General features: G+C 30.1%; 1 protein-coding gene across 1 annotated transcript in view; it reads right to left on the bottom strand.

The window, feature by feature from the left end:
• LOC145327973 (ubiquitin carboxyl-terminal hydrolase 2-like) overlaps nt 1–8,373 on the bottom strand; it is a 100,045-nt gene extending 91,672 nt beyond the window's left edge. Inside the window, exons 1-4 of the mRNA XM_080171493.1 lie at nt 8,292–8,373; nt 4,337–4,430; nt 1,340–1,447; nt 486–554 (exon numbers count right to left, since the gene is read on the bottom strand). The gene's annotated coding sequence lies outside the window, so the exon portion shown is untranslated. The remainder of the gene's footprint in view (nt 1–485; nt 555–1,339; nt 1,448–4,336; nt 4,431–8,291) is intronic.
• Between the last annotated feature and the right edge of the window lie 8,473 nt (nt 8,374–16,846).

Consider the following 16,846-nt stretch of genomic DNA (forward strand, 5'->3'; position numbering starts at 1 on the left):
TAGATATATTCTGAGACATAGGGAGTGCTCGCCTCATTTATATAAACTGACAGTGCTCTAGAGCCTCGGGACATACTAAATAGATAGATAGATAGATAGATAGATAGATAGATAGATAGATAGATTCTGAAACATAGGGGGTGCTCGCCTTATCTATATATGTATACTGACAGTACTCTAGAGCCTCGGGACATACTAAATATATAATTGCCTCTTAAAGATATATTGAATGTTTTGGGATACTAAGTGGTTGAAAGATAGTTGGTTGGATAGATAAATAGATGGATATAGATGGATCCTTATTACTCTTGATATGATCAAATATAGAAGAACTAGAGGTTATGCCCCTACAGTTCTTTAGGGGCTTTTAAGAGCAGGAAGAGGGGAGAAAGTAGACCCTCCACTTTTAAATTTTAGGGGTTTTTTTGGAGAGGGGCGAAGTTTTTTCTGGTTTTAATTATATTAGGAAATTTTAATTACATTACCTTTGTCTATCATTCCCATCTACAATGTCTGAAGCTGTTGTTTTATTGTAATATTTCTCAAAATAATTCCTAAAATATAGAGAATAGTAGACTATAATACAGAAATAATATTATATTTACATCCACAATGCCTGAAGCAGTTGTTTTATTGTAATATTTCTCAAAATAATTCCTAAAATATAGAGAATAGTAGACTATAATACAGAAATAATATTATATTTACATCCACAATGCCTGAAGCAGTTGTTTTATTGTAATATTTCTCAAAATAATTCCTAAAATATAGAGAATAGTAGACTATAATACAGTAATAATGATACAGTAATGAAGCTGTTGCATAGACTATATCTATAACTGTGGTTTATTGTAATATTTCTCAAAATAATTCTTGGAAAAATAATGCATACATAGAATAAACATTATGAGAGACAATCCTTTTAGGGACAATATTATAAGAGTAAATAAATCATTTGTAATTAGAGAAAATTTGTTATTTAACATGGATATAATTTTATGATTTTTATATATTCATGGAAAATTGTCTGTAATACGATGCTAAACATTATTTTTCAGTATGGCCGAGAACTGGTTCTAATCCAGCGAAAATTAATCGATTTCATAGATATGCTAGATAAACATTTCCTATTTATAGATAAGCTCTACTAATTATGTAATTGGACAACGTGTTTAAAAAATTAGCCATGTGACGTCATAAAAATGAGGAATTATCCATCTCTTTTTTAGGGTTTTTCTTTCCTACTTTTCCTCTCATCTCCTTCATTTTTATGACGTCACATGGCTGATTTCTGAGACACTTTGACCAATTACCTAATTATGCAATGGATTATACCCACCTTGTTAAGTCATCAGCATCGGCAATGGTGGAAGAACTATAGGTTGATCCAGCTCTATAGCTTGGTGTACTACTACTATATGGACTTCTGTAGGTTGAGCTACTATATCTAGATAGATAGATAGATAGAGAGATAGATAGATAGATATATAGTTAGATAGATAGTGGAAGAACTATAGGTTGATCCAGCTCTATAGCTTGGTGTACTACTACTATATGGACTTCTGTAGGTTGAGCTACTATATCTAGATAGATATATATATATAGATAGATAGTAGAAGAACTATAGGTTGAGCCAGCTCTATAGCTTGGTGTACTACTACTATAGGGACTTCTGTAGGTTGAGCTACTATATCTAGATAGATAGATAGATAGATAGTGGAAGAACTATAGGTTGAGCCAGCTCTATAGCTTGGTGTACTACTACTATAGGGACTTCTGTAGGTTAAGCTACTATACCTAGATAGACAGATAGATAGATAGGTAGATAAATAGATAGATAGATAGATATATATATAGATAGATAGATATATAGATAGTGGAAGAACTATAGGTTGACCTAGCTCTATAGCTTGATGTACTACTACTATAGGGGCTTCTGTAGGTTGAGCTACTATACCTAGATAGACAGATAGATAGATAAATAGATAGATAGGTAGATAGATAGATATATATATAGATAGATAGATATATAGATAGTGGAAGAACTATAGGTTGACCTAGCTCTATAGCTTGATGTACTACTACTATAGGGGCTTCTGTAGGTTGAGCTACTATACCTAGATAGACAGATAGATAGATAAATAGATAGATAGGTAGATAGATAGATATATATATAGATAGATAGATATATAGATAGTGGAAGAACTATAGGTTGACCTAGCTCTATAGCTTGATGTACTACTACTATATGGACTTCTGTAGGTTGAGCTACTATATCTAGATAGATATATATATATATATATATAAAGATAGATAGATAGTAGAAGAACTATAGGTTGAGCCAGCTCTATAGCTTGGTGTACTACTACTATAGGGGCTTCTGTAGGTTGAGCTACTGTTTCGGAACGCAATGCCTAGCCGTTCTCGAAATCTTATCTCCAAGCCCTCCGAATGACCAACATAGTGAAGTTTACGAATGTGTATTTATTACCATGAAAACAGTAAGTCTAAAACAAAAATATAAGAATTAATTACATAAAATTAATGGTTATTATTTTTGTAACATCGAGGTTGCGTGATTTCAATTTAATAAAAAATATGAATTTTCTAAAAAACTTTAAATTGGCACGAAACATATTAAATCGCATCAGAAATTGATAATTTTAGAATAAAATGATCAATAATATAAAAGTAAATATTCGTATATCAAAACTTAGCAGTTAAATGGTCTATTTGTTGAAAAATTAATGATTTAAATTTCTTCATAAAATTGTACCATTCTACGCTTATTTTCAAGAATTAAAAGATAAATTCTTACCACATATGATGTCAAACTAAGCAGGAAGGCTTGTTTGAGATATTCCACACATCAGAGCGCATGTATATTCAAGCAATACATTATTTTCATTCACGTAGCTCCTCACGTGGGACTAATCAAAGGAAAAGTGCGCGTCTCTTTTGTTCGTTTACAAGCCACGCGCCGCGCGGAGATAGTTAGGAATGCCGCGTAACACACTCATTCTCTGGGGAATTTTGGTGTAAGGAAACAGGGATTAATGGGTTCGAACTTGCCAGGGAATACAAGAAATACATACCGAAACAGCTACTATACCTAGATAGACAGATAGATAGATAAATAGATAGATAGGTAGATAAATAGATATATATATATAGATAGATAGATATATAGATAGTGGAAGAACTATAGGTTGACCTAGCTCTATAGCTTGGTGTACTACTACTATAGGGACTCCTGTAGGTTGAGCTACTATATCTAGATAGATAGATAGATAGATAGTAGAAGAACTATAGGTTGACCTAGCTCTATAGCTTGATGTACTACTACTATAGGGACTTCTGTAGGTTGAGCTACTATACCTAGATAGACAGATAGATAGATAAATAGATAGATAGGTAGATAAATAGATAGATAGATAGATATATATATATAGATAGATAGATATATAGATAGTGGAAGAACTATAGGTTGACCTAGCTCTATAGCTTGGTGTACTACTACTATAGGGACTCCTGTAGGTTGAGCTACTATATCTAGATAGATAGATAGATAGATAGTAGAAGAACTATAGGTTGACCTAGCTCTATAGCTTGATGTACTACTACTATAGGGACTTCTGTAGGTTGAGCTACTATACCTAGATAGACAGATAGATAGATAAATAGATAGATAGGTAGATAAATAGATAGATAGATAGATATATATATATAGATAGATAGATATATAGATAGTGGAAGAACTATAGGTTGACCTAGCTCTATAGCTTGATGTACTACTACTATAGGGACTTCTGTAGGTTGAGCTACTATATCTAGATAAATCTACAGTAAGACAACAATTCTTTTTAGGATCTACAGCCCTTTTTTCTTAATTTATCATCAAAAGTAGCATATGGTTTGTAGCATATGGTTTGTTCTCGATGAATTCTCATCCAAGTATATGAAGAAAAAAAAAATTTTACCTACATTTACAACTTAGATATTAGAGTTTTAAAAAAGTAACAAAGCAAAAATTAATTTTTTACATTAAACCTTTTTTAGCAAAATTAAGTTAAAAATCTTAATGTTTTATTTCTAGCAGAAAGTGTGATAAAAAAGTTATAAGCTTTTTTACAGATATTTTTTGAGTCCTATTAGATTCATGATATTTTGAAAAACTTAATTTTTAACCAAAATCGTTTTAGATAAAACCACCAAATAAAAAACTATGAATTTAGCAAGAAAATTGAGTAAATAGAGGGATGGATTAATTGATAGATAAACAGAATTATAGGGAGGTAGATAGATAGATTAATTCTAGATGTATAGAATAACTCACCCTGTTTCTCTTGAAGATCCATAAGTACTTGAGCTTGTTGGGTAGTCATATTTGCTTGAGTAGGAAGATAGATAGTCATACTTTGTAGAGGTACCTAGATAGATAGATAGATAATTATAATTTGAAGGTACCTAGATAGATAGATAGATAATCATATAGATAGTCATATTTGCTTAAGTATGAAGTAGAGGTACTTAGATAGATAGATATATAATTGTTAAGACAACTTTCTAAAATAGTAAAAAGAAATATTATAAAATTATTAACAGTTTTGTTAGTCTTGAGAGGCTTAAGGCCTGGTCTAACAGTATTTTCAGTATGGCAAATAACCAATTCTGAACCAGAAGATTTTAATTGGTTTCGAAGCCAAACTGGAAAAATGATTTATTAAATATTCTATACTTAAATAGAGAACTTAAATTCTCTGCAAATATGAGAAGATCATGGTATTCGTTAACACTAATTCAATTATTAAACCTAAACTAATGAATGGCTAAAGAAGAGAGTAATAATGTTGATAATTACTTTTTAGAAAAATAATTTACATTTTAATAAACAAAATTTTGAAATTAATATAAAAAATAAGAGTTATTGAGTTTTAAAAGTAATTACGCTTTCTAAAATGAAAATAAGTCAAAATAAATAAAGAAAAAATTCCTCTAGTGGCTTTAAGAAAAATTAATGTTTATCATTTATTCTTATTTTAATTTAACCCTTTACTGCGAGTTTCAAAAAAATAGAATATGGGCTTTATTCTTTTCTTGAATGGTAAAAAGAAAAATATAAGAAAATTTTTATTAAAGTTTATTAATATTTTAAATAAAGCCTCCTTGAGACTAGATACTAAACTTTTTATTATACTCATAATATTTTCTATCTGATGGGGAGGGAGGAGGGTACCCAAAGTTTTTTAAACTCTCCTATGTTGACTTAAAAACTTTGGGGACTTTTTATTAAATCTTGATAGGTTGGATTAAATAATAATAATAAGATCAAACTTCTTATTAAGTTTTGACACACTACACGAGTTATTGTTCGTTTGTCCTTCCTTCTGATTGTAAAGCTTCGTTTTATGGATGTTGTCATCCTTTTTGATTGAAATAGATTGAAAAAGTATTTTGCAATGTAAAAGTATTCTTATAAGAGTTTACATTGTGCAAATACACAATTTCTAGAAAATAGTTTACATTCAGGGACGTCCAAGCCTTTTTTTTTAGGGGGTAAAAGAAGGGTTTTCAAAGGCTTGATGGGGTAATTTCATGATTTCTTAAAATTTTTGTGAGTGGTAAATTTACTCTTAGACGTTTAAGTTTACACTATTATTATATTAACCTTATGTAAAAGTAACAGGATGTTCATCTGTCTGTTTGCTAACCGCTGAACCGATATGGTTCTCTTTTACAATCTAGCATCTATTTTATTGTTCTCATGTAAAAGTAATAGTATGTCCATCTGTTTGTCTGTAGCTTAAAATCTAGCTAACCACTGGACCGATAGGGTTCTCTTTAACGGTGTAGCTTCTTATAGGTCCAAGGAAAGTTTATTATTATTTAGGGGAAAGGAGACCCCTCAATCCTAAGAGAAAGGGCCCCTTGACAAAATATTTCATTAAAACATATCTTTTTTCTTTTTAAACCTTAAGTTTTAAAGGGGGGGGGGGGGGTGACATTAGGCTTTAAATTATACTGGTACCCAATGATTTATAAACACTTTATTTCATTAATGGCTTCAAAACTTTGGGCACCTTTCATTAAATCTTAATTGGTGAGTTCAAAAAGTAATGTCTAATCTTTTCAGTCAATAAATGTATACTTTCACAATTTTGTTCATTAACTTTTGGGATGAACATTTATCATCCATTGTCCTATCTCAAAGTTGTCCTTCTGGATGAACAAACTGACCAACTTTTCTCCTGTCAATACATCCACGTATATCATATATCCATTGGGATATATGATGCCAAAAATAAAGTAGAAAATTAATTATATATATTTATCTTATTTCATCTTAAACATTTCTCGATTATATTATTACTTTCATTTTTAAGAAAAATACAGGAAAAGTTGAAAATCAAGAAAAAATACTATATAGGCTTTTAAAATTATCAATCAAGTTCTTCTAAAGATATTGCCAAATGTAACAAGAATGAAAATATCCACAAATATCAAAGCCAAACGATTGTCGCGCTTTCAAGCAATGATGAACCCCCTTCCTTTTTTTGAAACATGGGGAGTTTGTAGTTTTGATTGGTTAGGTTAGGTTATAATGAGTCTGTGTAGCCCGAAGGGTTAGGACGTTGAAAGACCATAGTCAATCAAACAAAAACTTACATAGCAACACCCTTTTACTTTTAGCTAGATAAAAAAAGTTTATACGTTTTTAAATAAACAGAGTGTTAGAAAAAGTAAATATGAAAGTATTTATAAAGTGTCAATAATCTATCTATCTATCTAAATACATATAAAAGTATTTATAAAGTGTCAATTGCAAACGGAGTGCAGAAAACCTGGCCAGTTTTCTAAGATTGTCTATTAACCCCCCCCCCCCCCCCCTTCATAGACGCTTTTAGACGCTTCATAGAAGTTTTTTCTATTTTGTGGGGGTTGAATAAGGAATTAAAGGTTTTTTTTTAATTCTAAGTCAGGTAAAAAAAAAGGTTTCAAAAGTTGGGGGGTAGGGGGGGGGGGGGAGGGGAATCACGACGTTAAATCCTCACTTATTTAAAAATAAGAAGCAGATTTTTCATTTATTACTTATTACTTTAGGTCAGTCGGGTTAGGTTAAAAAAGAGCCTAAAAAAAACCCGGGGAATAGGGCATCACATTTATAGACCCTGCAGAGTTTAGGCATAGAAAAAGAACCCCTACTAATTTTCAAAAAAATAAGGGGGGGGTTATTGCTCGACAGGTACTTTGAGGAAAAGCATCAAAATTCTTACTCGCAAGTTTTATGAAGAAAAGGTAGAAAAATTAAGCATATTTGAGGTTGAGTACGATAAAAAAGGCGACATGACTAAATAAATCAAAAAAGGTTCCTACTGCTGCTTTATCATATGATTGACAATAGTCAATTAGGATTGGGGAATGCTTTGGCTTATAAAGACACAAGCCAAGATGATTTATTAAGAAAGGATGGTACCAATTTTTTTAAAATCTTGATTGGGTTGTAAACACTTTTTTACCAACAATTTTAGTCTACAGAAAAGGGGGAGGGGAGGATTTGTTAGAATTTTTTATTAAGAATAATGTGATGATACTAAGGGATAAGGGATAATATAAATTGATAAACATATATGTAATGATGATAAAAGATTGCATTTATGTAGATTTTTATCATTGTGCTATTTTTTTTGCTTTGATATCGGCGGAAAGCTGTCTATAATATAATGCAATAAATAACTACTATTATATTTTGAAAAAGCCTAGCAACATTAGATTGTGTTTTAAGATACTTGTAATTTTCAACCTTTGATAACAAAATCTTCCAAAATTTTTTCATTTTTTTGGCAAATGACATTCCTTAGAATCAAAAAGTACCAAAAGTCTTTTAGAGATACAAATCTTTATAAATAATTGTCACTAGCAAATAATAAAAAAACAAAAAGAATAATTATAAAAATTACATATAGAAGCTACACCCCTAGAGGCATCTAAGAACACTGGAGCGAAGGAAGAGTTGGGATGGGATGTTAAACCTCTCCCCAAAAGCCGTTAGAAACTAAATTGGTTTAAAAGTTACAGATATTTTTTTTCTTTGAATGGTGGTTGAACCCTTTCAAAAAGTAGTTATGAACCTGCCTAGAACCTATGATAAGCTAAATTGTTAAGAAGAACCATATGGGTTCAGCAGTCAGTGAGATCCTTCTGTACACACAGACACACACACAGAACGCCAGATATCCTTTAACTTCATAATAAGGATAGACGGATAGAGTTACTACAAACAATAATTTTACCTGCTCTGGACTTCTGCGTGCCATCCAGTCTTGTAATCAAGGACTCAAACTTTGACTCGTAGCTGGGATAGCTGAATTTGGGACTGAAAGGTCACAAAAGCCAACGGATAGGACTGGTTTAAAAATATCTATCAATCTATCTTTAAGCTAGTTAAGGGATGTGTATGCCTAAAGTTATATTTGTAAAAACACAAAACCTCTTGTAGTATTGGTAAAAATTTATCAAAAATCTTTGACTTGTAGCTGGGATAGCTAAATTTGGGACTGAAAGGTCACAAAAGCCATTGGATAGGACTGGTTTATAAATAGCTATCAATCTATCTTTTAGCCAGTTAAGGGATGTGTATACTTTAAAATTTCATTTGTAAAAACTATAAGCAATTTTATTTTGTAAAAGATGAATTTGGGACTGAAAGGTCACAAAAGCCAACAGACTGGTTTATAAATATCTATCAATCTATCTTTTAGCTAGTAAAGGGATGAGTATACTTTACAATTTCATTTGTAAAAAAACACGAAACCTATTGGAGTATGGGTAAAACGATATATAATATATGAAAATAATCAAAAATGCGTAGCTGAGATAGCTGAGTTTTGGACTAAAAGGTCACAAAAGCCAACGGATAGGACTGGTTTATAAATATCTATCTTTTAGCTAGGTAAGGGATGTTTATACTTTATAATTATATTTGTAAGAAACACAAAACCTCACGCACAATGGGAAAAATTTATCAAAAATCTTTGACTCGTAGCTGGGGTAAATGAATTTTTTACTAAAAGGTTACAAAAGCTAACGGATATGACTTGTTTAGAAATATCTTTATCTTTTACCAAGTCAGGGGATGTGTATAATCTATAATTATATTTGCAATAAACACAAAACCTCTTGGAGTATTGGTAAAAATGCGTAAAAAGATTTATTATCTATGTAGATAATCAAAAATGCATAGCTGGGTAAAAAAAACATGAAACCTATTGTAGTAGAGAAATGAAATTAGAAATATAAAAAGACTTGTGGCTAGGATATCTGAAAACAGGACTGAAAGGTCACAAAAGCCAACGGGTAGAACTGGTTTATAGAAATCTATCTTTTAGCAAGAATAGGGATTAGAACATTTTAAGATTATATTTGCAAAATAACACGAAACCTCTTGCAGTTTAGAATAAATAAAGTACTAGAAAATCTCTTTGTATAAACTGGGGTAGCTAAATTTGGGATTACTAAAGCCAATAGTTAGTAAGTTAAGGGATTGTTATACTTTAAAATTAGATTTGTAAAAAACATGAAACCTATTGCAGTATTGGAAAAAAAAGAATTATAAAAAAACATTAGTTAGAAGGTAAGATACATGAATTTGGACTCGAAGGTCACAAAAGTCATTGTATAGGCCTATTAAATTGGAAATAATAATTTTGAATTTTTTTCTTGTAGGTAGGAAACCTATATGGGCAACAAATGCTAAATTAAACAAGAAAATATTAATTGATATTTATATATGTTTATACATTTTCTTTTCAATAAATTTTTTTCTGTGTAATTATTTTCTATCAATGTTGTATAATTTTATCTATATTTCTTCTTGTCTACTATTCTAAAAGATGAATCTTGTAGGAATGTGTATATTCATAAATAACTCTGTCTAGGTATTTATATTTCTAATACAAGGATGACAACATCCAACTAATAGCAAAGCACCAAAAAATCATGAATGAAATAAGAAAAAGAATTTTTTAAAAGCATTTTTAAAGAGAAAAAATCACAATTGTATTTTTAGCATAATTGATAGACAGAACGACAAAATAAATTACATACTAGAACTTATTGTTATAGGGAATCTTCACAAAAAAATAACCGAATATCTAAAACATCAGCTGAGAAAATAATATCTTCTCTATAGTATTACAAACTGATTGTCATACAAGAATTATAGAGTGGCTTCGCTACTTATAATTACTGTTTTTTTTGTTATTTGAACAATTTTTGTCCATAATTAAGTAGCGCAACAATAATGAATAATCAAAATTGTGACATCTTTTAATTGGAAACTTCTTCATATCATTAGAATATCTCCACATTGGAAGTTTGCAAAAAGGTAAATTTAATGAAAAATTAATACTAAAATTATATTTTTCATAAAGAATGAAGCCATTAAAAAGTGTGGTTAAACAAACTAAAACCTACCATTTGTGTATGTTTAGGTTATCGTTAGTTTGAAATAATTGATACACAGACAAACAGACATAGTTACAGAGAAGCATCACTGTTAATATTCAAGAAATTGAGAATTTATGTAAAGAATTCAATAGATCTCAATAAATACTGCACTGATTTGGTTCTCTTATTTTCAGTTAGCTTCACATAGGCCCTTTGAGTGTTTAAGCCTATTTTCTAGATCATCGCTTCCCTTTTGAGTAAAGAGCCCTAAGATGCCAGGGGCGTAGCTGCTAGTAAATATTAAGTCAATAATTAAGAAATAGTGTCAGAAATATTATATCTATAATACAAAGTACAACGATGTATGTCTGTTTGTTTGTGTGTTTGTTTGTCTATTTGTTTGTAGCGAAGGATCTCGCTAACCGCTGAACCGATCAGGTTCTCCTTTACAGGGTAGCTTCTCATAGTTCCCGGGAAGGAAGCCGCTAGTAGAGGATAAGACAGTAGAAAATAAATTGATGTACATCCCAAATGATTTGAAACTAAATTAAGATTAAACTTATTGCTTTAAACGTTTAAACATTGCAAGTTTAAACCAACCAATCCAGATATAATACAAACAACCATAGTTTTTAAGCCAACTAATAAGGTAACGTGTCTATAAAATTTCGGGTACTAGTATAATTTGCAATCCAATGTCCAAACTAATCGAAACATTATTAATTGGATGTTTCATCATATTTTCATGTACTCAAATAAAGTGATACTCGTAGTTGGCTCATCCTTACTCTTAACCTCATCGACTCCCCTCCTATTGGATGAACGAACTGACCAATAAATGAGGTCCATATTAGCAAACTAAATTGATGACACATTTTCCCCTGTCATTATATCCATGTATTCTATATACATTAATGCAATATATATTTTAGCCCAGCAATAAGGAAGTGGGTCATCTCAATTCACAGGTCAAAATCTATTTTTTCTTCATTTTCAAACATAGTTTTTTTTTTGTATAAATGCAGAGAGATCTTAATGAAAAAAAGTTTCGATGACAATATAGTTGGCAAGATTTGTAGTGTATACCATAGAGAGAGGAAACATTGGGTTGTTTATTACACTAGTCCCCAAAGTTTTATAATAATTAAATAACGTTTTCTTATTCGTTTGCTTAAAACATTTGTGAATTTTTATTGTATTTTAATTGGTTGGATCATTTAGTTGAGTGTCCAAACGTTTCAACCATTAATTATAATCTAATGAAGGGGTAATTTTGTGTATCATCATTGCGGGTGTATATCAATTTATCGTACATTGTCTTATCCCTTTAGATCCCTGAGGGTATACCGTGTATGTTTTTAAAAGCATTTAAATAATCAAATTGATTCAATGTTCCTTCGTCATCATTAGTTATTGAATGCTCAGTTATTAAAAAATATTTTTAGAAATGTAGATGTTTTAAGGCAAAATAGGAAGTTAAACACAGTGGCCATTTTATAACTTTTTAATTCTTTAATATCCTGAAAGTTTAATTTAACCTTTGCTGTGTAATTTATGAGTAACTAATTCAACTTGATGACTCATTGCTTAAATATTTCTTAATTATAATTTTTAAAAGCGAAGTTTATCTATAATTAGGTTCGGTCCGTCCTTACTTCAATAAAAGTTATTAATTAAAATTTAAGCATGTTAGAATTGTCCTATCAGTTTCAAACTTTGCATGATGATTCCTGTAATAGTTAGGTAGGATTTATAAAAAGCAGGGTGGATTATGTTAGGGAAGTACATTAATATAGTAAAAAAAAAAAATTTTTTTATTTGAACTGCAATCGAAAAGAAAAAAAAATTATTTTGTCATAATAATGATAATTCTTTTTGCTGCAGAAAAAGTTAGGCAAATAAGTTTTTAAAAATTCACAAAAACAAAAGTATAAAAAATACCTACTTACATTTGATTTTATCTCATGAAAAGTTCAATGTCATAGGAAAGTAAATTTTTTGCTTGCACAAATACAATGAATGCAGAATATACGTGGCTATTATGACAGGGGATAAAATGTCGTCAATTTAGGTTACTAACATGGACATCATCTATTGGTCAGTTCGTTCATCTAGTAGGGAAAAAGGGCGGGGTAAAAGGGATTGGAAGGGTGGAATCATTTTTTAAGCCAGCTACAAGTTTCACTTTATACATTATAATGGTGTAAGATCCAATTAATAATAAATCCATTATTATATCGAATAATGAAAAAGTATGAAAAAGTGTGAGAGAGAGAGAGAGAGAGTTTGTGTAATAAAGAATAAAGTTGGTTTATATTCCCTATGATGATAATCAAAATTACCCATATGTAGATTATAATAATTCATAGAAATATATAGTATACTGCACAGGTTTGAACCAACTAATTCAGATTTAGTTAAAGTACCCAAAGCTTTTGAGTTAATGAACTTTGGGTACCGGCATAATTTAGAACACAATGTACAACCTACCTTAAAAAAGGACAAACAGAAAGACATGGAAACTTATAAAGTAGCTTCACTACTAAATAGTATATTTATGTTTAATTATAAAGAACATTAGTTAACTTTAATTAAAGCTTAGAAATTAAAATTGTACTTTCATGCAGGGAGGGAAGATACATTGCACTAGTCTCTAAAATTTTATAGTAACGTTTTCTTATTCGTTTGGTTAACTTCAATTTCTATCATTCTATCACAAAGAAATTCACAAAGTACCTATCTATCTATTAGTTTTGAGACCATGTCTTAATATAGAAACAGAAGTATAAGTCCTTCAAAAACTATTCAAATAAGGTTTCGTGATTTTTAACAGTTTCATATTTGAAGACACATATCCCTATACCATAAAGAAATTCACAAAGTAACTATCTATCTATCAATTATGGCTTGATACGGTAGCAGAATTATAAGTTCTTCAAAAACTATCAGAAAAAGGTTTCGTGATTATTTACATGTTTTATTTTCAAGAATGTCTATCCCTATATCATAAAAAAATTGACTAAGTAACTATCTATCTATTAATTATGGTTTTGTGACCATCCATGCCTTAATGTAGTAGAAGAAGTACAGAGATTCAAAAACTAACCAAATAAGGTTTTGTGATTTTTAAATATATCATTTCTGTGAATATCAATCCCTTTACCAAAAAATGTTGCAATTGAACTATTCATCCATCAAGCTGGTTTTGTGACCATGCCTTGAAGTAGTAGCAGAAGTATAAGTGCTTAAAAAAACTATCTGAATAAGGTTTCATGATTTTATTCGTTTACCAAAAAATGTTGTACTTGAACTATCTATCCATCAAACTGGTTTTGTGACCATACCTTGACATAGTAGCAGACAGAGGTAAAAGTGTTTAAAAAACTATCCAAATAAGGTTTTGTGATTATTTAAATGTTTCATTTTTAAGAGTATAAATCCCTACACAATTTTTTTTGCAATTATCTATCTATCAATCAAACTGGTTTTGTGACCATGCCTTGACGTAGTTGCAGAAGTATAAGTGCTTGAAGAGCCATCCAAATAGGGACTTCTATAGCTGGAGTAAGAGGAATATCCCCCTGGAAGGATCTAAGTTAATTTATATTGTTCATGGTAACCTAGAACTCATGTTCTTGAAAGTAATCTTTTTATATCTTTTTTACAAGAAAAATAAACCCAGAAAAAAATATCAGGATTATCCTTTAAATTACACATTTTTTTTCCATACTAATTTATGTGTTTTTAAATGTAAGATAAATTTTTTCACAAAATACTCTTTCAAAGCCATATATCACTCGGCCAAATTTAACTTTAAAACAGAAATACTTAAAATTAATTTTGATTGTCACAGCAATTCTCTTAGTTATTAAAACTTTAGTAGTTTTCTTTATAGTGCCTAGTAGAGCACTTAAACCCCATCTTCTTATTTGAAATAAATTTTAAATAACATGAGTGTGGGGGGTAGAAGGTAGTTTTTGTATTTCCGTGTTTTCGTCTTGGTCAAGTAAATTATTCCAAAAAATTTTATGTTTAAAAAACTATTCATATTTTGTAAAGTAGTAAAGCTTTTTTGGCTGTAGCTTAAGATCTCAATAACTAATAATCCTTTTGCTATTTAAGGTAAGCTTCATATTAGCCCTGTAATGGTTTCAGGCTATTTTGTTAAGTCTTTGGATGGTTTAAAGCTATTTTCGTGGCTCCACTCTGTCAAATATAGATGTTAGGGGGCGTAATCATTAGTATCAATATAAATTAACTTTTCCTGAAGACGAATATCTTGACATAATTAAATCAAAATCTTATCAAATTATGAAAATAATAATGGAAAAATATATAAAATTATGGTCACTGATATTGTACACTGCAAAACATGCACACACACTTTATTTTAACTATATGTATTGTTGTTGTAATATACAAAATTCACCCGGTCACAAATTTTTTTTTTTTTCGGCACAAAAATGTGGGTCTCTCTCTGTGCATTTAAGGATACATACAACTATTTTCTACTTTTAGTTAAGCTGCTGATTAATGGAGATTCCTGGTATTATTTGTCACACTATATTATACAAACTTACAGTCAAGTCTTAACCTATTTTCTACTGTAAAAGTAAGGCATATAGGCTACTTGAAAGTCGTTTATTTTCTGTGTGTATGAATATTAGAGGATTTTAGACCCTTCTGAATAAAAAGCTTTCTCAAAACAAATTTTAATATATAAAAATTTATACTTTTTATGCTTAAATACTTGTTAATTAAGCTTATTTACTTTGTAATATTCCTAAAAAAATACCTTTGATTAGTCTAAATATGCTGTCTAATATTAAAATGCCCTAAAACACCCACATACACACAAACACAGATAAACAGCTGTACGCATAGCTTTGCCGTTCAACTTAACCTCTCAGAGAAAGTGAGAGAGATAGAGAGAGAGGGAGAGAGAGAGAGGGAGGAAGAGTGATAGAGCGAGAGAGAGAGAGAGGGAGTGAGAGTGACAGAGCGAGAGAAAGAGAGAAAGAGTGACAGAGAAAAAGAGAGAGAGAGAGCAACATACTGTGATTTGCGGATTTTTTTTCATTTTCTTATTAATTTCATGAAGCTAACTCTCAATATATAAAGAAATTATTTAATTCCTCTTAATATGTTTAGTTTCTAGTAATTTATAAAATTTACTTATTAAAAGAAAGAACATTAGACTGTAAATTATAATGGTACCCAAAGTTGTTAAACTTTGAAACTTTTGACAAATCTTGATTAGATTGTTCAAACTAGAAGTATTTAAACTTTTGTACCAATAATCTAGAGGCTAATTTTGTTTATCATAACCGTGAATGTACATAATTTATCATCCATTATCATCTTATCCTTTAAGATCCCTGTTAAAAGCTAACTCAAAAAGAAAAAGGGAGAAAAAAATGTAAATAAAAGTCATTGCTAAACAGCCTCATTGACTCAAATTTTGGTGTTTTCTCACAATCACAAGAAAATGAACTTGAACCAACCAATCATTATAAAATCAGGGAGGAGGGAACATTATGCTATTTATTTGTCCCCAAAGTTTTATATTTCTTATTTTTTGGCCTTATACCTTTAGGTACTTTTATTGACTTTTGATTGATTGGTTCATTAAGTTGAGTGTTCAAATGTTTCAACCACTAATTGTAATATACTGAATAGGTAAATTTATGTATTATCATTGGGGACTTACATCAATTAATCGGCCATTGTCTTATCTCCCTAAATCCCTAGGATAAATACAAAGTTTTTAAGCTAATGTATAATGAGAAAAAGTGTTTGTAAAACTTTGGGTACCAGTGTAATTTACAGTCCTCTTCCTTCTTGATTTAATCTTATAGCTAAACATAATCAGGGATATAAAGGGATAAGACATGGCCGATAAATTAACATCCCCAATGTAAATACACAAAATTACCCCTTCTGTAGCTTAAGATTGGTTTTTGAAACTTTTGAACCAAAGTCCCCAAAGTTGCTATGCCATCAAATAACAAACCTCATTATAAGACTTTGGGACTAGTGTCATAAAAGCCTATTGTCCCCTTTCTCTTTCTGATACCTTATACAAAATAATATCAACTAAATGCTAATTTGTTTTTTTTTCGCAGAAACATTACAACAATTTTAAAAAGGAGGATATAGGAAAGCTGTTCAACCTCCCCCTTCCCTTTATTCACCTTTTCCATTTTCCCTTTTTCTTTCCACCTGTTATATGTATGTATAAGTTGACCCTCAAAAGCTACTAAATATACAAATGTAATGCGTTTCAAGGATGTTAGGGATGGGTCAATGGAAATTAAATTGAAATTATTTCAATTAATATTCTGGTACCCAAAGTTTTAAAAATACATTTTTCATATCATTTAAAAGCTGAAAAACTTTG

The sequence above is a fragment of the Acartia tonsa genome, chromosome 9 (assembly GCF_053477335.1).
Source record: "Acartia tonsa isolate MP-2025a chromosome 9, ASM5347733v1, whole genome shotgun sequence".
In the NCBI taxonomy this organism is placed as follows: Eukaryota; Metazoa; Arthropoda; class Copepoda; order Calanoida; family Acartiidae; genus Acartia; species Acartia tonsa.